Here is a 27,143-nt window from a genome sequence, read left to right on the forward strand (position 1 = left end):
ATTGTCGAATGACTGTAGCAAAACTGAGCCATGCAGAGACAGTAAACACTGACTAAGTCAATTTTTCCCTGTGCAAAATGTATTTATTAGTATTTTGCTCAGATGATCCAAGGGCCCAGAAACACTCTTCCAGTGACTGGCTAAATCTGATTTTTGTTTGTGACCAGCATGAATGCTGACCTTTGCCTTCTTGACTGATCTTTGCGTCTCCTAGAAAGTTCACTGGAAGGTCACGGAGCGGCACTGCCTTCCTCCCTGTGTGCCTGCGTGTCCCTGCGTGTCTCTACACGTGCGTGGGGACGACTTCCTGTCACTGAGCCCACGGAGGGGCTGGTCTTGCCCGCTGACAGCTTTGAGTTCATGTTTGTGGAAATCTGGACTCACTTATACCAGCAGCAACAAAGTCAAAGCAGGCAAACGGGCACCTCATTTTTTATTTACCAAGCACCTTTGTTCGCCTTACTTTCCACTGGCAATTGCTCCCTATTTAGCTTTAAAGTTTTGTCTCAGTTCAGATACATCCTTACGTTAAGGAAATGTTACTACACAGAATATCTGGCCTTCTAAAACGAAAAGACTAAAATGCGACTAGAAACAACTACAGGAGAAATGAATAACACGGCTTTTTTCTTAAATACACATGTACTAAAGAGAAGGAGTTCTTCCCTGCGATTGCTTTGGCGTAGGTGCATAAGAGAAATAAAAATGATTTCTTGTATATTCTTTAGCTGATTCCTTTCACAGATATGTTCAGTGCTGCTTGTCAGTGCAAAAGAGGGCCATGAATCTCATGAAAGCTGCTCTGCTGACACCATCAGCTGCACAGCACCCGCTTCCAAACCAGACCTCGGAAAGCAGCATTGTTAGAGGGTTTTAAATCTCTGCTCAGAAAGTGTTTCTATTTCCAAACAGCAAGAATAGCTCTGAAATTGTGAAAAATGCACTTGAGTCATATTTAGAATGATTGTATGGGGGGGGATATAACAATACTTTTCAAGGCTGTAAGCACTGCGTATATTCATATCTCGTGCTATTTATCTTGCAGATATACAGCGCTGGAAGTTGCTGGCTGCACACTGGTAAGCTTGTAGCAGTGAGAGGGAAAGATCTCTCCGTTTGTCACTGGCCGTATATCACCGCGGCTATGCCCTTTGATTACACAGAGGGCTCCTCCAGCCATTAATAATAGAAAACACTTTTTGTCTGGTGAATGCATCTCAACGCCGTCCTCTAACACCTAGGCTTTGCAGTGAGGTAGAAGAGGTAAATTAAGGATGGAGCTTGTTCATTTTACGTTTACACTAGATACGTAAACAAGGATAACCTTTGTTTTCCTTGGAAAAGAAAATATGCCATTCTTTTTCCTACTGCCACAGTGACTGGTTTTTTACAGAAACAATATAGCACCACCAATTACAACTTGCTGAGGAAGTGACACTAATGAATCACAATAATGCTGCCACAGCATCGTGGAAAGTACTGTGACGCCAGCCTTCCAGATTAATCGCATCACGTATAATAGCCGAGCTACATCTGCTGGCCAGGTGTAAAAAATTTTCCCAGAAAAGCAGATCTTAGAGGGAATCAATATATAGGCTGAATGAAGCCCTAGGTATGAATACTGCATTGCCAAAAATCGGTAGATATCTGGAATTGTCACAAATAATTGATGCTAAGATTGGAAAATTCTAAACTGGTGTAAATCGTTTAGCGCCAGAGAGCACTACAAAAGGCATTTCATGCTTGATCTGCAAAATTAATCAAAATTAATGCTAAGCTCATGCAGCATGCTGTTGCTCTTACCTCTTGCAGCACAGTGTGTCTGAGCTGCTCCAGAGAGGTGTTTTCAGTCAGCAGTGCGTGGAATCTCTCTGGGTCTGGCCTACATTGATCATCTCCCACAGCACCTTTGACACAATAGCAAAAAGCTAAAGACCATTCCTCTTAATGTTGCTTTTAGTCATGTGTCAAAACCTTGCTTTAACCCATCCCAATTTTTATTTAAAATGAGGACTTCCGAGCAGCAAAAAACCTCAACAAAAAGCCGTGAGACCCTTTGAAATAAAGCCTGCTCTTGCTAGCCATTATTTCACATGCTCTGCTCTTTGATTGCTAGAGGTAGCCATACCGTCAGTCAGGCCACAACTAGATTTGCACTGGAGGAAAGGATTCTGCAAAATGCTGTTGTTTTGGAGGTATTCAGAATATCCCACAGAAAGGTATCATTCCTGTCTCTGCATTTATCCCAAAACTGTGCCCTCTATTTATATTTTGTTAGAACCCACAGTTACTTCATTGACAGTCCTGTGACTACGATATGATCCTCTTAAATCTGTGCTGACAACTTACTTAGGTCATGGAGTCATAGGTTAATTTCCTCAAGTTAGATTTATTCCCTCAAGCTGTTAAGAAATAAAAGCGCATGCTTGCTGCCGAGTCCAACACGGAGCTGAAAATCTCCAAGGTGGAGCCTTCGGCCAGCATGCTGTGCCTCTATTTTCAGCCTCGGTTGCTTGCTTCAAGATTTGAGAATTTGGAAGCTGAAGCAATTGCAGGATGCTCCCCAGCCTCAGCAGCGGGCAGGCACGAGCACTGCTGCGGACCTTGCTCCATGGACATCTCGCTCCATGGAGTCCTGTCTATGGGCGGTGAGGTAGTACGTCATTCTAGAAACCGCAGTAAATCCTTGGCAAGAGAACTCTTCCTGAGTTATATGAATAACATAACATGTATTTTGTTTTTATATAGTACTGCTCTTCCACAGACACAGAACTTAGCTGAAAAATACCATCTATCTATATGAATGTGCAAATAAGAATTAGCTAGATGTGATTGGCTAAATTGCACCACAAGAACACAACAGTCAGTTTAATATGTTTTTCTAGAAACCCAGAAAACTATACAAAGCTTACTTTTTGCTATTTTTGTAATCTACCTGCCCCAAATACAGTTATTATATTGGTCACTGAATTTAAATGATGAATTTCCCTGCTTTTAAAGCTAAGAGGAAAAGATCACTAAATTTCTTATCAGGAGATAGTGATAGACTTTTCAAAAATGCACAGCATCTTGCAAGTTTGGTTTCATATCACCATTTATATTCCTGAGAAATAGACACGTCTCACATTCTGTAGCAGCATTTTGTGACATTTGGATTTACAATGCTCAAGTTTAAGTCTCTAGCCCTTTGCAGTCTGTCAAAAACAGCTTCTCTGTCCATTTATTTTTGTCTTCTGCGCTCAGTCTGAATATCTTTTGTAAATTTATACTTGACAACCCTCGTATTTCAGCAGCTGGCTTTGTTTCTCAATCTACCTTGCTTGCTCTGTTGCATTAGCTGATACAACAAATTTAATCCATGATGTCAATAGTAAATTATAGTGGAGATGTAATATATGCCTGACATCACTAAGGTCAAGGCCACGGTGAAAATATTGCAAATAATAGATCCAAAGGGTCTCCTCATAGCGGTAGTTCCTTGCTGCACATTTAATGTCATGAGAAACAGATTAGTGCTGCACACTGCATTACGTTAGCCTTTTAGTTACAGCCAGCATAAAACTCCGGCTAATGTGAGAGTGCTCCCACAACATGAAAAGAGGTTTCAGAGAAGTTTGCTATGTCATTATTTTTCATATTTTCTAACTGATAAATAATTAAAACAAGAATTACTTTACTGAAGATTCATTTAGAGCACACATTTTCCATTACTCTAACAGTTTGGAGGGGTTGGGGGAAACATTTATTGCATACCTTACCTAAACTACCTTGCCATTAAAGTATCTAAATTACCTCAGTGAATTCTGAGCACAGAAGTGGTTGATGAATTGCTTTTTGCATAAATGCGCTTTCCCTTTGCTAGAACCTAATTTTGTGTATAAAGACACATGCACACGCACACACACATGGCGAATAAGCCACTGCTGAACTCTCTCAGGAAGAAAAATTGAAGCCTGAAATTTTCTCTGTGTAATGAAATTTTTCTAAATGTTGCTTGTATTATAAGCATCCTTGGACTCTCTGAGGACAAGCCAAAAATGGGCTTTTCTACAATGGCAAAAGAGCAGCTAATGGATCATTTTCTCCTGTGTGAAAGCACTCATTCCTGTTAATTTGTCCATTTTTACAGCCAGAGTTTCTTAATATCAAAATTCACCTTCAAAAGCCCATTTAGTGCCAAAAAAATTTGTGCCAAGTGAACCATAAACAACTTCAGTGTATGGCAGAATATGGAGATTTCCATTCCATCAAACTCTATTATTTGTTTTATCTGGCATAAAGAGCATCAACAACCCAAGGACTTTCAACCTGCAATTTATCCCTTTAACCTGGCTCCAAAGCATTTTCATTCCTTAAAGAGAAAGGATGGGTCAAATTTACAAAGCTGCAGAATAGACCAGAGTACAGCTACGGTGCTTGACTTTCCACGCGCCCCGTCTGGGTGTATGGCATTTAATAACTTTGCTTCTCAGAGAGTGCGTTACCTTTTGTTGCTGGTGGTCCTACCAATGAATGGAGGAAGGCTTGTGCAGGAGGTACCTTTTGGCCTCCATTTCAGCTTAGCTTTGAGAATGTGAGTAACCCCACAGGGTGCAGGAACACGCAGGGGAACATGCTTGAACCAAGGTCTTTATATGCAAATCCACATTTTGGAAAATATGGTCATTAACCACCTCTGCAGGAGCTTTGGTTATCATGTGCCTTTGCCTATGTTCCTTAGTCCTTCATTCAAATCCACACCAGACTAGAGTGACCAAAAGCAGTTGTCATTTGTCTTGTCACTGTGTTCAGTGCTTTACATGCAATGAGTTGATGGGTTTGGTTCAGTTCCTGTGGGCCGTGAGTTGACACCATTTTTTGCCCATTGTAATACATTTTATTGATGCCTCTGTTGGGCAAAGCAGCAAAGAAATGGAGTGACAGACCGCATGATAATCCTTTCTTGAGGTTGTCTGGCAAGTTTGAGTGAGGCAGGATGACAGAAGGGGATTACTGAATCTTGTGCTTTTGACCTCTGGGCTGGTCCTTTTGGAAGGGCAGTTTTCATTATTGATAATCTGGCGGTCAACTGCCAGGAAGGTATTGCTTTAAGGATGTAAATATTAATGAGAACCCCAAACACTGAAGTTCCTGTGATAGTCTCTTACATGCAAACAAATAGTAGAAAAAGGAATCAGTGTCTGTTGGAACCAATCAGCAGTCTCGGTATGGGCTGCTTTGATGACTATTTAATCTTGCCCATAAAAGAAGTTTAAATAATGCTGTTACGTGCTGATGCTCTTAGCACTTGCTTTGGTGCATGATGTATGGCCAGTGTCTGCTCCAAGAATCAACAAATGTGCATTATTCCATTAGCAGTTTTCTGTTTTCTACAAAGCTTTACAATTTATTAGAGTTATTTATGTTAATGTACTAGTGCCTTATTTTACATATTTATAATATCTTCTTTCCTCTGCCATGAAAAGCAGTGAAAAGTTTAGGTATTGCGGATCAGTTCAGCTTAGATAACATTTACAAATGTCCTTTAGAAAAACAGTGTCACAGAGAGTTCTTTCTACCCTTGGAACTGCTGTTCTAACTTACGTGAAACTCCTACTGACATCAAAACAAGATTAAGGATTTTCTAATCCTCTGCTCCTTCTTTCCTGCTGTTTTTCAGAAAGGGGGAGAAACTCCAGCTGTACGAGTAGAGATGACACTTTTTTCCCAGGAAAATTTGGGAGAAGTGTAGGAAGAGGAAGAACGTCAACAAAAGGTTGAAGATGTGGGTAAGAAGGTTTCAGTAGGAGGAAGACCACACAGGGAGCAGTGTGGTGGAGTCCCAGAGGGTTTCTAAATGCATATTTCTTCAACAAAAATGTAGCTGATATCACTGGCTACGCAGCAAATTATTCCTGTGCTTCCGTTATGCAAGCAGGGGATATGACAACTTAGACACAAATCAGTTACTTCTGACTTGCTGTCTTTCCTTGATTTCCATGGCACACGGTCTTCATGGCACTTAATGATTCTGAACATTGTCAGCACCATGGCTGCAGAATAGACCTCCTAAATGCGTCCTTGTAAGGCATCTCCTTCACACCCAGCAGCTTAGCTCTGCAAGTACGAGTAATTTACCACAATGATGTCACTCTGGGCAAAGTGCAAGCAGAGGCACCATGTTCAGCGTGATGCTTTTAGTTTTGGGTGCTGCCTGTATTGTGTCAATAGTAGAGCATGGCTAGTTCCATCTCTGTCCAGCATTGCAATTCAATTATATGTGTGTGGGGTGATAAAAGAGAGTTTCATATTTCAGGATGCAAATTATTTGTTGGTTCTCCATGTGTAACTTCAATTTAGTTTTTTAGCAATGCTTATATTCTCTAACCACATATCATAATGTTTTTGGGTAGATTCTACTCATTCAACTCAATGACCTAATCTACTACATCCCCTCAGCAAAGGCTGAAGTTCATTATCATCGGACATCTCCTAGGTGGCCTGTGTGAAGTGAGTTGTCAGTGTTGATGCAGTTTCTCAATATTTTATTGTTGAATTTTCAGACATTTTTAGTTGCACAGCTGCTCTTACAAGTGGACGTGTCTCTGAACACAATGACAGTGAAAGAACATTTTAGCAAAAATGTTAATATGCAGTTTCAGACACAAATCTGCTTTATCTATAGAAAAGTTTCAAACGCCTTTTGATTAGCTGCAGATCACATCTGACTTCCCCTTTTCTGCCCCTACAATGTGACTCAACTTAAGCCACATCAGTTCCTAAATTCCTGTGTAAAACAATAAAGGATGCCATACATATGATAACCCCTTACTAACTAAGAACTGCATCAACAGTGACAACGCACTTTGCACAGGCCACCTAACAGACGTGAGATGCTAACGAGTTTCAGCTTCTGCTGAGATGACATCGATTCATCTCAGTGATGGAGACCTGTGCTCTATTTCCAATACCCCAAACACTCCCAGTCCCACAAAGCACCTCTGGCTTCCAACAAATTTTCATTTATTTGTCTTTTCCATAGATTATTACTATATTACTATATACATTATTACTCTTGACATTTCTGAAAGCATTTCTCAGATACAGAGAAATCCTTCTCTTTCCAAGGACATTTCTAAGGCTCTGGATTATTTAGGACTCAGTTGACCAAGAGTATTATTTTTTTAAAGGTAAATTTCTCTAAATCAAAAAATGTAAGAGGACTAGAGCTTGTAAAGGGCCCCTCAGCTTCAGTTAACATCAGCTTGTCAGTTTGCTTTTTATTTTTTCTGAATGGGCAGAAGGGAGAAATTTCACCCCAAACCCAAGAGTTTAAAATGACCCATCTTATGCTACCTGACAAAAAAGCTACCATTATCTTGTAACACCCATAATGTTTATGATTCTTCTTTAAATATCAGAAGCTTCTTAAGAGTCCTGATGGGATATCATGCCTGGCCAGGATCTGTTGATGGGATGACAGGGTTTCATTGGTCAGATAAAATCTGATCTACAAGAGTAAAGTAACAGTGGGGAGCAAAATCTTCACCTTTACGGACATAAAAAAAATGTCTACATTGCTGTAACAATGCTGCTTCTACCATTTTGACTGAGCAGGAACATCTGTACTGATTTCAGATCTCATCTATAAAGTTGGGAATAATTCGGTCATCCTCTTAGAACAAAATGCTTGCTTTCACAAACTGGCTTAAAAATCACGCTAGCAGTCCCCCAACAAAAGTAGCGGCTGGGTATTTAATTGGTTTTCAGTGAACTGACTAGAAGTTTTCTAAGCTGTGACTGTTGGCGGTAAAAAACAAATGCACAATAGCAATCATCACAAGCTTGGCACTATTTTAGTCCAACGGACTTGTGGTTTCTTTCTATTAGAGTCCGTCCTTCTGCAAACAAGCTTCCCCTATCAGGAATACTTCTCTTCTGAGAAATACTTTCTGGGAAGAAGGTTTTCCTGGTGAGAAATGCCTACTCTGTAGGGAGGTCATAAAACAGCCCTCCTGAGTTCTTCGCATCCTGCCTGACAGAGAAAGAGTGTGCGAGATCTAAGTTCTTCCGGTGAGACGGATTATCTAAAGTGAATGGGGGAAAACATCATTTAACCTGGGAGGTCAGATCCTCCTGAGAGTTCGGCTCCATCCTCCTTCTCTTCCCTTCACGGCACGCCCTTCCCACCTCTGCCCCTCCTGCCCTAGAGCGTTGCTCCTTCCTCAGCAGCACCGGCTCTGGTGAGAGCTTTCCCTGCCTGACATGGGGTCTCTCCCACGACCGCCTGTCGCTCTCCCAAGCAATGGGGGCCATGGAGCTGAACTCCTCCTTCGTGCCACTGTGCTGGCCAGTGGATTCACTCCAAAGGTACATTGCAGCGAGAGCGGGTGCAGGAGCAGAGCCTGATTTTTTGACTGGGAAAGCAGTGTGTGCAAGGATAATGCTTTTCGGAAGAGCTTGTATCAGGACCTGGAATGTCACTGGCTCCTCTGTTCAGAAGCAAGCCAATTCCCATATCTCTGGTTCCTGACCCAGTGCTAGAATATACACCACTGCCCCGATCACACACGCTGCAGCCTTGCTCCTAGAACTTCCACTCTCTCCAAATTACAATCTTCCTGAATTAAAATCTACCTATGTCCTTCTAGAAAAGGGAAAGAAAAGGAGAGCTCTATTTTCTGCAGAAAACCCAGCTGATTTGAAATAAATGTACGGGAATTATATAGCAACCAAGAGTAAACTTTTTTTCTGTTCAAACCTGTAAAACTCGAAAAAACAGTCTCAAAATGTGCTGTCTCTGGTCTTCCAGCAGCGAGCTCACTCAGAGTTCAGAACACTGGCAGAAATAAATTACAAGTCAGTTCATAGGAAAAAAAATTTTTGAGCAATTTTTGTCTTGTTTGCAGAACTGTATTATCTTGCTAGGGCTTGAAAAACACTGCTTTGGATTTCTCACATGACAGGTAAATTCTTTGGGGAAATTAAAAAAAAAATTACAGTGCTGTTTATGGCCACTGAAACACTCTGAAAGCATATATTAATTATTATGAACATGTTATTCTTATAGATGTAACCATGTGCTGTTGTCATAAATTATTATTTGCACTGAAGCAGCCCCTTAGGCCGCATCTGAAAGAGGAGACCCAGGAGCGCGCCTGGAACGTGCACCCAGTGGTGGGAGTGCCGTCTCTGGCCGTCTCTGAGCCGCCTGCAGGTAAGACCCCAATGTGCTTGGGTTTTCTTGCCCCAGCTTCTCCTTGACCCTCATCTTCCCACAGACGGGGAACTGAAGGGCACAGCTCTGATGGGAGCCCTGCGCACTACAGAGCTGCCCTGTCAGGGCTGCCGAGTGCCAGCTCCCAGCATGTACCATCAGCTGCCCCAGCCCTGAAAGAGGCAGTCGTGACTTCGACCCCTCGTACTGGGAGCCACACAAACCCAGAGCAGTCTTCATAGTCCCTGCATCAATGCTTTACAGTCTTATGTACTAGATGTTTCACAGGTGAAGACTAGAGATCTGCCCTCAAGAGAGTACAAGAGACCAACAGAAGGGATAAATACAATGGACTTGAGAAAAATTCAGTTCCTTCCGTGAGTTCAATGTATTTTTTAAATTAACTTAATACTTGTGAAGGTAGCAAAGCTAGGTGGCAAAGTTCAGACACTTTCCTATGGCAACCTTGTTTAAGAAAGAGATCGATCACGTGCTTTATTCTGACAAAAAATAGTCAAAAAACTATTTTGTACTATTATTTGTCTGGGCAAACTGAAGTTTAAATTGTAAAATGCATTATCAAATGCTGAAAGGTTTGATCTTGCTCAGGCATAAATGGGTAGCTTGTTTGTGACGGCTGGGAACTTTCTGATTAGACAATTTGTTCATGGTTATTTGTCAAAATGAGACATTTTCAAGGGAAAGTTTCAATGACTCCTTTGTCAGGAAAGGTTTCTTAGCTTCGTTTTGTGGTTAAAAACAGGGATAAAAGAGAACAGGCAGATTCAGCGCAGCCTAGCAGAAGGGTCATATGCTTAAAACAAGTGAGACCTGCCTGGAAGTGTCTGCTGTCCCCAGTACACTCCAACGGTTCACCGCATGACCTGCAGAACCCCTGATCACATCTATGATCTGTTTATCCATTTTCTTGTTCCCTTTGCTTTTCTGCTATGGTTTCTCTTTCTCTTATTTACTCACATTTTACAAAGGTTTTCTTTATTTTTTAAGGTGACTTGGTCTTATCCCAGCACAAAGCAGCTAACTATTGCAAATTCCGAAAAGTCTTACGGGCCCAGAACAAGGTTTCTTGCCCAGCTCCAGGCCATTCCCCTCACCCCTGAAGGTGGGTAGTGCTGGGGCCTCAGGTCAGCTCCTGTATATTCAAACCCATATTTTGTGAGTGCTCTCTAGTACAGCTCCCAAAGGCAAGGCAACCCCCCAACCCCATTTAAAGTTGCAACATATTTTTGTGGTGACTGGAAAAAGATCTTTGCCCCCCCTTCCCTGGGCATAGGTGGTTAGAGCTGATTAACATTCACTTGCAGAACACTAAAAAATTTCAAGACCCTACTTATAGCATGCACAAGATTTTCTGAAAAAAATCCCCACAAACTCTTTAAAGAGATCTTACATTTCGTTCATCTTGGCATTTGCGTCTGCTCTGCTGGCAGAGAGCTCTAATTGTCAGGGACACAATAGGCTGTGCTCTTATCGGTGATTAATAGATATGATCTTTCCAGAATGATAAATGCAGGTAGGTAAAGTCTCTGTGACTGTATCTACGCTACATCATAGATTATCAAAAACCCTACAATGCGGACACGATAATAAGCATCCGTAGAGTCTAAAAGTACTGGCTAAGAGTTCCTAATGTCTAGAATTTGTTTTTTATGATTTTAATGAGGTTTTGTGTGGGAACGTCCTCCACAACATTGACATTCAGCATTCAGTTTCTTAGCTGTTGCTCAGCTCTCTGTTCTGGGGATTTCCCCCCCATTCCTCTTTGAGATTCCCTTTAAGCAGAAAGAGGAGTCAGTGCCCCGAGCAGAGGGACAGCCTGGAGCTGCAGGAGAAGCGTGCCCCATCCCCAGTGTGGCTCTTCTCGGGGGTGAAGAGGGATGAGCTGACATTCCTCACAGCAACTCGCAATTGTCTCTTTTTCTCCCCTTGCCATGGTGGCACCAAAATCCTCGCATATGTTTTCAGCACAACATAAGCTACGATTGTCACTGCTGGGCAAGGGCTGTGGCAGGGCCCTGCCCGTTCCTTGGGCCAGCTCGGGGTGAGAAGAAAGCTCCTTCCCATGGCACCCCCTTCTCTTCCCTGTGCACCCCAGGACTGCACACCCTGGACAGCCTCCTGCAGGCTATGTTGTGGCTGAAACAGGGGAGGCCCCATCCCACAGAGTTGTCCAGAAGTTCTTCAGATGGCTAACTATGGGCTTAACCCTGCAGGGAGACGGGGTGCCTCGCGATATCTCCCTCCTGACTTGCTCTCTGCCCCAGGATCGAGTTTAATAATTATCATTAAAATGATAGACATGAAATACAATAAGTAGGAAAACTACGTGCTTGATTGGGCTCATCCATCACAACACGAAGCCAATATTTAAATATGAAGTAAGAGTTTTGTTCTAGACCAGCTCTGCCCGGCCTGTGCCACAGTACAAAGTTTGGATCTGTGTGCCAGAAAGCTTGAAGGTGCTCATCCTGATAACTTTATTTAAATCATATTGCTAGTACAATGCCTTCATTCACAGCTTGCTTTGGAAATCTTGTCTCTTGTTAAAAGCAAGAAGCCTTAGATAAGCTCAGGAGTGAAGGGGAGTGGGGACAAGCGGGCTTTGTTTCATGGGTGATCACACACATCTGCATCAGACACTCATTGGGAAGGTCAGTAAAATTCCAAAATGTTTTATCTTTCTCATCCGTCTTTGCTTCCTTGTGTGCTTTTTAGCGACTCCAAAGGAAAATATTATTTGGTTTGTAGGCCACAGTATGCATTTTTAAGGGTGATGAGGCTATTGCCAAAGGCCAAAGTATCTGTTATGTGGATCAACAAAAGGAAATCAGAAGGGTGAAAAAGTCCTAAAGTAAAGAAAGGTGGGACTGAGAGCCCTTGCTCCTCTTCAAAGCCACAGCCAGCAGAGTTTGCATTTGCAAGGCTTTTCAACTAGATACAGGTGTCACAAACTGAGCCTTTTGGGAAACTCACGCTGTTGAGGGGAAACTCTTCCCCTCAAGGGAAGCATTTGGAACAATATATTCTTTTTTTCTGATAGCAATGTTTCAGAAGGCTGAGGTCCTCTGGAAGTCACTGCAGTGATCAGCTACCAACATTAATATCATAGAATGGCTTGCATTGGAAGGGACCTTTAGAGATCATCCAGTCATGTGGGTGCAGCTGACAACCAGCATGATTAAAACCACCTGTTAAAGGGATTCAGAATCTGCAGATGCTGTGGTATGTAAGATGCAGAGCACCACACTACTATGCAGATGGAAACATCTGTGGTAGAGATGCGACATTCAGAAATGTGCAACAAGTTTTTCAGATGCTTTTGCAGCCTGAGACGCAGGCCACACACTGTGAGCAGATGGCTCCCCTATGCTTCATCATACACAGAAATATTGATTTGTTGCCATGCCATGGTGTAGATTTTTGTTGATAGCAGGTTAATGATATTTGGAAGTAACCATTGTGGAGCCTTTCTTTCCATTTTTTGGTGACACGGGTTATTTTTCCACAGAGGCACACAGTGTGGTGTTGAGACATCCCCTCTGGTATTTCCTCAGACCATCTTGGTGGGTATGGGGAGTTTGTGCGGAGGAGAGAGAAGCAGCTCAGCTCTTCTCTATTTGCATGGGAGCCAAGGACCAAGCAGGAGATTCTGGCTCGCATACAGCTGTCTGAGGCAAGCTTTGTGATGAGGCAGTTTTCAGTACTCAGATCCTGAGAAGGATTATTTTCAGCGTATATATTCTGTCCCAGTCAGCATGAGAATGAAACACAGTAAAGAAACTTGTATAAAATCAACATGAAAGTTGTATCTGCTTTTTTATCTCAAGTTTGTGAGAAACTTCCAGCCAGAGCAGTAATGGTCAGAAACTCTTTGCAGTAAAGAGTGGTCAGACTCTTACACATCTTTTGCTCTTGGACAATTCCACCTCTAAAACTACTGATGTTTTTGCTTGCCTCCACATTAGACAAAAGCAAGCTACCCAGAGCTCAGAGCTGTGGTATCTGAAAGCTCCAGCAAAGTAGGCGTGAGACTGCCTGTGCTGCAGGCAGGCCAGCTTCGCCCAGGTGCATCAAACCTCTGCTCTGGTGTCCCTGACAAGTGACACCCTTCTGGGGAGAGCTGACGGTTGTGTTCTGCATCCTTGAAGCCTTACCCGCTTCAATGGCCTAAGCCTCTCTCTCCTGCAGGGGCAACTCTGTTTTACCAAAGTACTTCACCTGGCAGACCCAAATTGGGAATCTGTAAGAAAGAGGAGCAAAAAATATCTAACAAGGGCTCTCCTTCAGAAAAATGTTTGAGTCCATGACTGGCTATGTCTACTTTATAAGTCATGTCTCTTAAGTCCTTTTATCAAATCAGGATTTATAATCGGTCTTATTGCTAGGTTTCCTCCAAGATTAATTAGTTGCTACAGATATCCATCCCATTTCTGTATGTCAACAACTCTTAATCTTGTAATGCATACCAATAGTCTCCTAAATACTGATAATAATGACCAAGATGATAATATTCAAACACATTTATTAATCACATTTATTCCCATAAAGCACGCAAGCCCTAGAATCTTTGGGTACAGAGATAAGATATATAATGAATTTTATTAACATGAATTAAGACTCTTCTTCCATTTTTAAAATGACAAAGAATATAAAGAGTGAGAAGATGAATTATCAACAAATTGAGACTGTGGCCGGCAGAAGTACTGTCAAAGAATTGACAGCAGAGACAAGTCAAAAATATGAAAGAAATTCTGGGATAGCTGCAGAAAAATGCCCGCTCTGAAGCCATGTGGGCATTATTGAATTACATATGTATGGAAGACCAGAATAATGACTTTTTTATCAGCTCGAGGAGATTTTAAAAGGTTGGACAAGTTCAGATGACATTTCAGGAGAAGCTTTAGACTAGTCACCTGATTAAACAAAGTTAAGCACGTGTTTAAGGGACTTGCTGCCTTGGGATCTTAATTATTACGGACAGTTTCCATGTGTGTGTTTGCTTTAACATTGTCTCCTGCTGGAGAACAGCTGGCTGCAAATGGGCTGGCAAGGTAAACAGAAACAGGCCTGCAATGAACAGCTACTCAGACAAGTCTCATCACCAGCACAAATCCGTTGCCAAGCCGACAAGCATAAAATGTCTTGGAAGGATCCACGTTTCATAGCCATTGAGCCTTGTGGACTGTGTCATAGTCCAGCAACAAGATATTCAGGACATGGTGATACAGTCATTGTGGCATGTCAAATATTGAGGGACATAGATCCTTACCAAATAATTTTTCTTCTGAAATATGTAGGTTAATGTGGTGTTTGTGAATGAACCAATGCCTGTTAGTCTACACTGTAATGCTGGCAGAACTGGTGGGTCCTGTGTTAGTAAACCTCGACGGATTATTATTTTTGAGTTAACTGCTATTTGTTCAACTCCAAGAGCATCCCAGGTAACTCACAGGCTGATAGAGAAAGAAAAAACTTGCCCTGAATAACCTAAATAAAACAGTTGGAAAAAAGAAAGGGGAGGTAGCAGTGGATATAAGACAGTAGAGCTGAGTTACCATCTCAGGGCTCAGTGCGTTAGGCTTGCAGTACAGTCGGTCAAACAGTCAGGGATGGTGGTCATGCTGTTGCCAGAAGCTCATGTTCTTGTGCTGGGAAAAGAGGAGAACTTAAATCGAAACAGTGACTGTGTTTCCGTAGTTTCCTCCCAGAAGCACTGTGTTCTCTTTTTGATCCTGGATTCCCCTGCATTGCTAACTGTCCTAGCGTAAGGACCTAGCTGCAGCGCGTACCTGCGGGACACTTCTCCCGTGATGAGTAGATGATAAAAATCATGCCAAACAGCTCCAAACAGGAACCACTTTGCCTGTTAAACCAGAGTGCAGGTCAAAACCACAGCTGGAAGACTGTCCCAGATTTTGCATGCAATTTCATTGCCTCTCACAAAGCTGAAGCTTGTGCAGCTACAACTGCCCAAAATAAGCCCATGTTCTTCTGTCGTGGTCTCCTGGGAGCACATGTTGATCTGTTAGGCAGACCTACTGGTCTATCATCTGCATGCCTAACTTTTAAATGACTATTTGAGGTGAATCTCATTTAAACAAATGTAAATAGAGCCATGTGAAGAAAAGGCTGCACAGAGTTGAGTCACTCCATAGTCAGGACAGAGAGAAGAAGATGTACAGAATGAGATGCAAATGGATGTACTAGGGAAAAGTTATTTGTAATACTGAGCAGTGGAATAGATACTGTCAAGAGAAAGCAAATACCTAATGATGGTGGTAAGGTTTTGAGCCTGACAAGATAAGAGGTTTGAGATGACTGAGGAGACAGACGGAATGAGATGGAAAAAATTACGAGAAAAAATAACATGCTTTTGTTTTGGAGTGTGACAGTCTAATGTATTCGTCTAGAGCAGACAGCGGAGAATGCAGCAGGGGCAAGGGTGCCAAATAAGACAAAGAGGCAAAAAGCAGGCTTTGAGGGGCAGCTGGAGAAGATGAAGTTGAAAAAAGAGAGAAGAATGGAAATATAAGAAAACAACAAACAAAAACCCAAGAACCACAGTGGGGTAAAAAGGATTAGGCGACTGCAAGTACCTCACGTTTCCCTTACCTACCTACTCATTAACTGATTGAAGTACCCATAAAAGTACACTTCATTAAAGTAAATAAGGAGCTTCTCCCCTCATCCTCACTGATCATAAGCTAAGTATATGCAATGAAAGCCTGTTATAAATGGCCTAGGACAGGTACTCAGCAGAGGAAAATGCGATAAAAATAAAAGTTAAAATAGCAGCCTTTGAGGAGTGGCCCAGCTTCTCAATGGCATGGGCTGCCTGATGGCCCTGTCCGGGCTCCCTCCATGGAGGTCATACCTGGGGGGCACTGCCCTTGCAGCCTTCCTTGTCACAGGCAGCAAGACACCTCCATCTGCATGATTCTGGTCTCAGTAGTCATAAACTTGCAATGGACTGGCTTACTTCACTGGCAGGGCTGAAGTACGAAGTGGAAAAATCTGAAATTATATTCAAAGAGCAGAAATAGTGGTTTGGACCACAAGGGTTCACAACAACAATACAGCAGCAATGAGACAAGTATAATTATGTTTTTTACTCTCATATTCTACAGAGACATAACACTTCCCAGCATGTTGCCCTACCAATGAATAAATAACCAACCTTTTCCTTATTTCATTAGTTTTCAGATTCATTCATTCGTTCCAGGCTGCCTGTATTTTTACTAACATGTGCCAGATAAAAAGTTTAATATTTAATCACTAGGATGGGGAAATCAGCATTATTGGAAGTTATCAGGCTCGAGTACAATGGATTAAAATGAAGAAACTTTGTGTTTCACTGCTGATTGCCACGTAAGGGCAAGGCCACACTTTGCCTCAGTTTGTCATTCCCTGGACTGGCTTCACCTAGCACGTATGTGGAAAAAACGAATATTTACAAAGCATTCTTGAAATCACAAGGACAAAAAGCACCATGAAAATATTAATTTACATTTTTTTTTGGAGCAGTGCATGACACTGCAGCAATCCTGCCATGATCATGCTCTTGCAGACCTCTCAGTGACCCGAGGGGCGTGCTGTGTAACTACCATGTTGCTACAGGTCCTGAATGGCACCATTCTGTTGTTAGAATGAACAAAGGATGCCTACAAGGGAGTGAAATGTAAGGTGCTGAGAGAGGAAAGTTTTCTGTGGTGTGCCGGGGGAATGTGGCCAGCATGGCTAACATGACAGGCCATGATGAATGATGTTGCATGAAGAGAGGCTGGGCCAGATGTGTGCATGCAGTGAACGTCTGTCCTCGATGAGCTGGGCAACTTAATGGGAGTGAGCAAAGAAAAGCTCCTTTCTGTGATAGGATTTCATCCCCCTCTCTTTGTCAGGACCTTTCATTTAAAACTGTTGCTCTTGTAGCAAGGATGGCTGTGGGCTCCACCACATTAACCCATTTTGACACCAGGGTAACACAGGGGAACAGCTTCGTCAGCAGGCTGGGGTGACACAGGCTCCCTCCACATCAAACGCTCAGAGACTGAGTTAGCTGTTGATGAAATAATCACCACCTCATTTCTTGACAATTAGCACAGGGAAATCTGGCTCTAGCTATACACTGCAAATTCACTGAAATCGGTGTTGGGTATTCGGAAACATTGCACAGTTAGAAGTGTCTTGATTGATCTTTTAGGATCGAACCTGAAGACAAAAAAGAAAAGTTTCATCTAAAGACAAAAAAAGTTTCATTTCATTTGGGGAATTTAAAAAAAGTCTTTGTTAATGCAAAATTCTGATAAATTAAATACTTGACTAAAGCATTTTGCCCAACTCTCGTTAGTAATGCTGTATCACTGAAATCTTTTAAAGCAGATAATATTTAGCTCCAGAACACAACCAACTCCCTACTCTGCTGACTATTTGGATATATTATTGACAGCAATATGTGGAGAGGAGTAAGGTTAAAGCGGTAATTAGGTAGAATTTAGCCCAGTAATCACACCACTTCTAACACTAGTCATCTGGAGAAGAAGTTAAGGAAACTACCAAAGTCTCCTCTGAGTAGAGGTTTCCTTTACGTTGTCATTTCCCCTCTTTGCTAATGAAATGTACATAAACATGTGCCAATAGTAAGCAGATTCTGGTGTAGTTTTGCACTGAAATCTCCTGTGTCCTCATCTTCCCATCCTGAGAAAGCTTTTTTATGTTACAGGCCATCTCCAGCTCTGCTGGGAGAAAATGCACCGTGAAGGGAGGTGTTATGGGTGGGTGGGCTCAGCACCAGAGTAATGCCACGTTGCAGCCCGTCGTGGTGAAATATAAACGTTAGAGGCAGCAATGTAAAATATGGACAGTCTGTGTGGCTCTAGACAAAAGACAAGTGTATGTAGAACTTGTAAAAGCATTCTGCAGCTTGCTGGTGATCAGCTGTCTGGAAGAACAGCATTTTTGTACAGCTAAACCCTATATAAACTGGGTGATTGCGTGTCTTTCAGTTTTTTTTTTTTTCTTTTGGCTGACAAAATTTCAAGCAGATTAACAGTAAAATCAATTAATGTAAACTTTCTGTGACTCTTCATTGCCTGTCAAGGACAACTAGCACCACCAGATAAAGAAGCATGTTTCCCTCCTGAACCCATTTTTTATCTCAGTGTATTACAGTGAGTTGTCCTTTCAGTGGATGTTTCATGAGGAATCATGTTTTTTTGAGCCCTTTTTAAGACAGACAAAAATGAATTGGTCCCACTTTACTGACCTACATCAGGCAATTTATCTTCACATTGTAATGTAGTCTTATATAAATGTTATGGCAATTCCTTCACTGCTCAAACCGTGTATCAATTAACTTTATTTGTGTATTTATTTCAACATGCTACAGATGTCAGTCATGGGGCTATACTTAAAAGTGTATCAACAGTTCCCCTTTCACGGCAATTATATTTTAGAAAGCTTTAATTTTGTTCTACCTAGATGTAAACACAAGAGGAAATACGTCTCTAAAAATGAATGAAGATGGTGTGGATACATAAAAGTCACATATAAGCACAAAATTAAAACAAAAACATTATCAGGACAAGATTTTCTTATGGAAAACTCATAAGCAGCTTTGTATTTCAGTATTTTTATGGGGGCACACAACTGTCAGCAGTTTTCTTTCTATTTTCTTTCTCTTCTCTGGGTCACTGGGCAGAGAAACAGGTGAGATATTGGTAGTTCTTTTCCACCTACTATGCTGTTAAATGTTCTTGCAGATACGCCCTTGATTTCCAGCGTATGAGCTGATATGGAGTGTTATAAACTAGCACTTGTATATAAAAGAAACGGGAAATGTGTCATGATGCAATATTTTTCACAGTCCGCATCATCTGTAGGGTTATCTTGTGTTAGCATTCATTGCCGTTACTTCAGGAGCAGCTTGTGTGCACCGGTCAGAGGATTCAGCTTGGAAGGGGCTCTGCCAGCCCTGGGCTTCCCAGGCCTTACGTCACACCTCAGAGCTGAGAAAGCTCAGACTCCTCCAAACTGGTATTTTCTTACTCTGGCTGGCAAAACTGGCCAAGCAGATCCCCAGGGACCATACTGGCCTTCCTGAATGGGGCATGGCAACTTGGAGTCCCCAGTGTGCTAGCAAGGTCTGAGGAGTGAGCTCATCAAGGCTGAGTCCACGGTCTTTCTGGCCCTGTCTTGTATGGGGATAACAGCTATCGGATAGGAATGGGGATAAACTAAAATCAGCAACATTTTGTTAGATTTCAAAGTGACAGTGTCACAGATGGATGGATGGATGATGATGAAAAATGGTGGTGGGACTTCAGAGGCCCTCAGTGATCCACATCACAGTCAGATGCACCATCAGGAGTCACACATAACTAGGTAAAAACGCACTTTTTGAAATACCTAAATATGTTGACCTTTGGTCTTTGGCAAATACTATGTAGGGGTTTTTTTTGGTCTCAGAAGTAAATAATGCATGTTTTATAACCATCAAGAAAATTCTCTGCTTTCCCCTCTTCACTTCAGATCATCATAAGAAGAAAAGAAATGACACAAACAACTATTGTCCAATTAAATAGACTGACTGATGCTTTTAACACTGATATTTCTTTTTTTTTTTCTTCTGCATTTGGAAATCATAGAGAAGAAATAGCAGCCATACAACTTCAAAGCACTTCCTAGCACTGGATGTCATTAGAGATATTTCAGCTGTTCTTCCTACCCTGATGGCTCTGGCTTTCACATGCGGCATGCTCTAAACAGTAGTGAGCAGAGAACGGACAACAGTTTATGCACACAAAGTTTTGGTGTAGGTATATACCAGAAGGGATATGCCTTCCAATTTGACTTCAAAGTTCTGCCGGCTTTACTCGCACTGCAGTCACGGGAGCTCTGAGGTGACCAAGACTCTTCACTGGTTAATGGACGGGAGGCGTTAGCTGTGAAGTGGGGGCGGGTGGGTGCTTCGGTGGGTGCTGCTGAAGAGCCCCGAGCAAGGCAGAGCCGCAGGGTGGCAGAGGGGCTCCAGCCCGTGTGGCTGGGTCCGTCCTGAGCCCCCGCCCCCAGGGTCCCACAGTTACAGCATTTCAGGGGAGCTCTTTAGAGGAGACTTTACTGCTCAGAACGAGCAGGACATCATACATTCAGCTTCATTTCTGTCTTGGATTGCCAGGTACCCCAATGTGACTGGCTGTATGGTTTGTGTAAGAAAATTCCCTCCCCAGACAAATCTCTCCACTGATAAAATATTCCAGCTGCTGTTTTAGAAAAAAAATGGGACTAACGGTCTCACCATGACTCATACTAGGATAAGGCCAAAGCAGGTATCTGTCATTCAGTATCTTTTTTTGTATCTCTCTTGCTAATCGTCACAATTTTAACCCTCCTAAACATATCAGCTGTTGTCTTCCCATAACACTCCGCATCGTCCTGTATTGCTTTATCCTGATGTGGGCATAAGCCAGATTCTTCAGTGATAGAAGTGCTAGACCAACCATGTTCCTCCTGCTTGTTTCCCATCTCACCTCCCTCACAGGGCACACCAAGTACATGCTGATTCAGCAGAGCGCACAACGTGCCACAAGGGAGCAGAGTGACAGGAGTGAGATGTCCTGGTACCAAACCGGGACGTTCCCTTTCCCCGGGGACACGCACGGCCTGCCCAGCTCGCATTCCCTCTGCACATGGCCGGACTCCGCGGGCAGGATGGGCAGTCTGGCCGGCTATTTGTGTTGACAGGGCTTGCCATGTAATAGTTAATATAGCCTTGCACTGAATCCATTGTTATCAGCCTTCTAAGGTATCGTGTTTGATGGGCACAATTCACACTTCTCAGAACCATTATTCCACGCTTCCTGGCAGCTCCTGAGTTTACTCAGGCTTCATATTGGCAAGGCTATTTTTGCAGTGACAAAGGCTGGAAACGTAAGCCCCCACGCTCTGGCAGCAGCACTGGCACAGCCCGGCTCGCTGGGCACCGCTGGGCAGCCGGATGGCTCGGGGAGCTCGGCTGGGGCTCGCTCCAGCGCTGATTGCGAGCCGGCAGTCAGCCAGCCACGCTGACCCGTCGCTCCTTCGGGTCCATGGCAAAACGCTTCTACCAGCTTGGAAGCCACGCATTTTCTCACCCAGCTTTTTGTTATGAAAATTTCCAGTTTACTCTGTTCTTTACCGCTGCAGCCAGGCGGGTGTCGGGGCCCTCTCTGCTCAGGCTCCGTGACCTGGGCTTTACTGTGCTACCAGACCTATGGGTTTGGGACCCGCAGGCAGCAACTTGCAAACGAGAACCACGCAGTAGCCGACAACGTTTTGTTGAAGGTGGGTAAATATGGGACCCAAGACACAAAGTATCACGAGCCACTAACTGAAGGGAAGGCGGGGAAGCTGAACAGGAGACAGAAACACGGCTCTGTACTTCAAAGTCAGGAAATCAGGACATTCTTCCAAAACAGCAGATTATAAGTATGGAAAATTACCTACAACCAGGAAAATGCGAAGCTAGTATTTTCAGGGTTATATTTGTTTCAGTTTAATGGGCTGTATCTGGTATATATTAAAACAGTCCTAAGCAGTGCTGCTGTAGTTAAAGATAGGTCATTTTTTTTTCATTGTAAACACAAATTTCAGGGTGTATAGTTCAGCCCTGTAAATCTGCACCAGCCTGAAGCTTGTGATATAACTGCCATGCCATGCCTGGGTGCAGTTCCTCCTTCCCTACACAGGACTACACAAACCAGCTACGCTGTTTTTACTTAAAGAACAACGAGTAAAACGACATTTATTTGGGCTCAAGTCAAATATTGCCCATTTTCCCTTTGACGAGAAAGCGAAGGATTTAAAACAGAGATGGGAATTTCAGAACATGTTCTTTCTCTAAGAATATCCTCTGCTTGCTATGGGTGTGGATCAACTAATGTCCATATTTATTTCCAACACGGAGTTCTGTCAGCATCTGGCACTGTCAGTGGGATAGTACTGGAATATACACAGTGAAGAGTTTACTCTAGTGAGGATACTAGGTCCCAAAGATGCTAGTGTGACTTTCCACTTTAAGATACGCACAGTGCAGATTATGCTGTTAAACAGTAGCAACAGATCTTGTCTACACATGGAGTTATTCCTCCAAATCATGTCTGGATCCTCCCTACTCCAGAAAAAAAGTGTGTTTGATGCCGTGCTTAAGTCATTTTCACTGTAAATTAAAATAACTGAAAGGAAGACTTTTTATTCTACAGTGAGTCCATACACAGAGTTCTTCAAATATCTTCTGCATTATAAAGTCACATACTACCATAATCTAGCTCTGAATTGCAGATAATACTGTATTTATAAAGTATACATTCTCAGGGGATAAGAAATATAGCTCAAAACGCCATCCAAATGTTGAAAATGTAATATTTACACTGGATAGGTGCCATCCTTGCCTGGCAGGCTAATGGATCAGAAAAAACTGCCTGTGAAAAGATGACTGTGGGAGTGGTTGGGAGTCCAGCAGTTTCTTTCCTCCCCTCTCCATTTTTAACAAAATCGTACTTCCTGGTGTTATGGTTTAAATCAGATTTTAAGAAGTCCATTATGATGCATCTGTTTAAAATATTAAGGTGAAGCACAATTCAATAACACTAAATGTGCAAAAGCTGTGAGGGCTGTGAATTAATACTGTCTCTCCTGCTTAACCAACTGCCTCTCGTGTTAAAGCATCGTTGACATACAATTTCACATCCCCGTGGTCCCAAAGAGTGTCAGGAACCGCAAACAGCCAGTTGTGCCTTTGAATGTCTTCCTGTGCTCTTGCATCGTCCAGATCAGACCTGGTGGTCTTACATACAGTAATCCAGCCTTGTTGATTTTAAGTTAATATTTTAGATGAGTTAAGCTGTGGTTACAGGAAATCAAAATGTTATACAGCTATTTGTCTTTTTGGCAGTTTACACTTAGTGTTGCCATTTATATTACCTGGAGAAGAAAACAGATAACAACCCATGCAAATCATTTGTAGAGGAGCTAATTTCTATTTCTTCTAAAGCCAGTTTTAAATCTCCTCCATATGGCTGATACAAAATATTACGATGCAGTTGATGAAAACGTGGCTCCAGTGAAGTCAGTGAGTTTCGTGACAGACTTCAGGAAAGCAAAGATTTCATGGATTATCTGTTTCTGTAGCATAGGGCCCAGCTGTATCACAGTAAAAAAAACTAAAGTCCAACAACAAAAGCCTGACGCCATTCATCAGCTGAGAAGGAACTGGTTAACGCATTGCGAGACAGGCTTCTGTGGGACAGTGCGTGCCTTTAAATTCTGCGAGCGCTCCAAGAAACCCCGCAAAAGAGGTGAAGCATGTGCCGCCCCAGTCCCAGAGCCCAGACAATATCCCTCCTGCCTGCTGCAAGCACTGCCGTCCGCTGGAACCGTGCTTTTCTTCCTCACCTTCTGAGGCCCTGCAGCGGGCAGACTGCGAGCTCCCCCGGGCAGGATGCCCGCGTTCGCTTGGCGCAGCCGGAGGTGCAAGGCACGATGTCGGGTATCGAAAGGAGCGGGGCTGACGCTGGGCGTAAACAATGTGAGTTCCAGCCTTGCCCAAGGCCCCGTCAGACATTTGCCCATCGGGCCTTTATTGCATCTGTTTAAACATCACCCGCAGTCGCCTATTGTATCTTTTTTTTGGACTTTTACATCACATTAGGCTGATACAAAAATTCCGTTGTCGAAGTAACGCCACATACTAAAAACCCGCCATAAATTAGAACGCTAAATTGAGGGGTAAAAGAATTTTCTCTTGCCACTGAAACCCAGATCCTGCACACGTAAGCACGTACCCTGATGCACGTCCGTAAACCCCATGGAACAAATGGGGTTGTTCACACAGTGATATTGTACACGTAGTTGCTCAGGCAGAGCTCAGCACAAAATACCAAACAGCTGATCAACCAGATGACAGAGTTAGGTTTTTAAAGAACGTATTTAAAAATAAAGGCGGTGTGGTTCTGCACACCATAGCATAAAAAGGGAATAGGGATCGGAATTGGAACACAGGTATGTTCCCAAAATCCAACAAATACTAGAACTGATCCCAAAGAGACTTTCAGTAATGCAAACTAACTCCCAAACCCCTTTGTTGCATTTAAAAACTCTTCAAAGTTACGTAGGAGCACACACACCTTAGCCACATGTATGTGGCATTCTGTAATGCTTTGCTGACTTCTTAATTCATATAAGTTCAAAGCTTTGATCACATTGCTGCTACACTTTCTGCTTGCATTTTTGCAGTCTTTACGTTATATCTGGTGACAGGAGACTGAAAATTTCATTAGAGAGCAAAGAAAATCATTATTTAGTGTTCATTGAAAACTTGTGTATTTCCACAGATGGTTTAGAGCCCAGATTTTTTTTTTTTTAAATGCAGTAGACAATGTGATGTGATCCTTTTATTCTGTTTAAAAAGTACAACTTCTTTCTGTGAGAATACCGACTTGCAGTCATTCCTGTAAAATTATTGAAGAATTATGTAAAAATCTGAGATGGAAGAAAAGCAAAGCTTTTTCCTGTTTATTCAAATGTATTTTATTTCTGTAATTTGTCAGTAAATATATATCTAGATGAATTACATAGTAATACCCTCATATTTTTGATCAGAGATGATGAACAGAAGGGTAGATAAAACATAGTAAGTTTTGAATCAGTGAGATAAATACACATTTTGTGGCTGTATGGTCTGCACATGCACACCGGTCTAGCCAACTTTATGTACAAACAGAAATACCTATTTTTAGAAACCACTCTTCATGTAAGACAGCCGAGCGAAAGCAAGCACTGCGCTACACCTACAGCTTCCCCGTGACTTTCTGTGACTCAGAATAAAGCCAAATGCGGCTTAGGTTTTTCTTTGCAGCCCTGCCTCAACAGCCAGCGTACAGATCCAAAACGACTGAAGTGCAACTTACAGAACTGTTCAGAGTTTCTGCTAAAAACAACGCCGTGGTGGTTCTCTCCCCTCGGCGGGAGCAGAGCTCCCTGTCCCCGCCGGCGGGGTGGGGGTCCCGGCCGGTGTTCGCCCCGCGGGGTGGGGGTCCCGGCCGGTGTTCGCCCCGCGGGGTGGGGGTCCCAGCCGGTGTTCCCCAGCCCCGCGCAGGCCCGGCCGGGCGCGGGCACCGAGCCCGGCCTCGGACCTCAGCCTCGCCACACGAGCACCGGCCGTCCTCTGCGCCTGCAGAAACCGAAACTTCACGCACTTCCCACCCACAAATCTGAAGTCCATTGCCTCGGTTTATCGCTGCTTTATCCCCCCACCCTCCCCCGTTAAGCGTCGGGCGGCTTTGCCAGGCGGCTCCGTCTGACGGGAGCGGGGTTCTCCCTTCCCGGCCGACGGCAGCGCGGCCCGGGCATCCCGGGGGGGGGGGGAGCTGTGCCCCGGGGACCCGCCGCCGAACCAGCCGGGCTCCCAGCCGTGCCCCTTCCCGGCGCACCGACGGCCGGCGGGGCCGGGCTCGGGGCAAGCGCGGCGGCACCCGCCCCGTCCCGCCGCGTCCCCCCGCCCCGTCGCTCACCCTGCCCCTGCCCTGCCTCCTCCCCGCGCAGCCCCGACGGCGACGGGAAGGTTGAACTTACTTGGCTCCGGCGGCGGGCCCCCGGCGGCACGGGGAGGGGGGACGAGCACCATCCGCCGCCTCGCCCCCGCCGCTGCCCCTGCCCCGGGCGCGGGGGCGCGGAGCGGCGCGGCCGAGGCCACCGGGAGCCGCTTCACCGCTGCCGGCCCCGCCGGGCGCCCTCCGGCCCAGCTCTACCCGCATTGTTTCCCTCGCTCCATAATTTTTTTTTTCTTTTAGATTCACGAGAAGGCGCCGAAACCCCCTCGAACGGCTCCTTCCTGGGGGGGGGGGGGGCGCTCCCGCGGCCCGGGGGTCTCGCCGCGCGCGCCCGGCCCGCCGCATTCCCGCTCCCACAGCGCCGCCTGGCGGCCGCTCCGTGCCGCGCTCCCCCCCCGCCCCCCCCCCCCCCGCGCCCCGCGCGCATCCCCGCCGATCGCCCGCGAACTGCGGGACCCTCCCCCCGACCCGCATCCAGCTCAAGTGCAGTGTTTCTATTCCACCCCCCCCGATCCTCTCCTCAGCCCACTCCACGCCGCCGCGCTGTCTATTACATGCTAATTTAATTTTACTATGGACGATATTTTCAGCATTTGCTGAGGACAGTAAATTTTGTAGTTTATGTTATTTCACTTTTTATGACTTTTTAACACTTAATAAAATTTTATTAGAGCACTTTTGTGTTTACAAGGCCACAAAACTCTTGGCAGGTTGTCAGAAGTCCTTTTTATTATGATCCTACTGATATACTGCGAGTAATGAAATAATCATGTCCAGAAATGTATCAAAGGCCAGAGGGATTATCCGATTTAATGGCTCCACAGATGCGCTGCGAGGGATATGGACCGGCAGCGTGTCGACAGGCTGGAATGCCTGCGCCAGGAGCAGGCAGACCTGCTCCGTTCCTGGTTCTGTGCTGCCCGAAAGGCTCCGGGCTCGGTCATGTGACTCCGGGCGCCTTCGAGAGAAAACGATTTATTCTGTTGCAAAAAAGCTCTTTTCTTTTTCTTCTTCCTAGGTGCGCGCTCGCTCCGGCGTCCCCACTGCCTGCGCCAGCCATTGAACTGCAATGGGCTGGAAAACACCCAGTGCCATCGTGCAGCGAACGGTGGCTCTGGGCGCTCGGGTTTGGTCCGCAGCCAGCAAATAAATAAACCGAAAAAAGAAAGACCAAACCAAGCAAACTTCAGTGAAAAGCCAGAGGCAGAACGAGCCGGAGAGGTCAGGCGTAAGCGAGGTATTTTACAGTATTCTGCGAAGCGGGTGCTCTTCGCTGTTGTCTTCGCCAGCGTAGGGCTGCGGCAGCGCTCCGGGCGGGCATGCGCCTTCGCCCCGCGGCGGGC

General features: G+C 44.2%; 1 long non-coding RNA gene across 1 annotated transcript; it reads right to left on the bottom strand.

Annotated features, from left to right (window-relative positions):
• Positions 1-13,760: 13,760 nt before the first annotated feature.
• On the bottom strand, positions 13,761-25,908 carry LOC142362413 (uncharacterized). The gene is made up of 3 exons (XR_012765061.1): positions 25,823-25,908; positions 16,092-16,231; positions 13,761-14,865 (listed from the first exon to the last, which is right to left on the bottom strand). It is a non-coding gene; the product is annotated as an uncharacterized LOC142362413 (long non-coding RNA).
• Positions 25,909-27,143: the final 1,235 nt, after the last annotated feature.

Source organism: Opisthocomus hoazin, chromosome 9 (assembly GCF_030867145.1).
Source record: "Opisthocomus hoazin isolate bOpiHoa1 chromosome 9, bOpiHoa1.hap1, whole genome shotgun sequence".
Lineage (NCBI taxonomy): Eukaryota > Metazoa > Chordata > Aves > Opisthocomiformes > Opisthocomidae > Opisthocomus > Opisthocomus hoazin.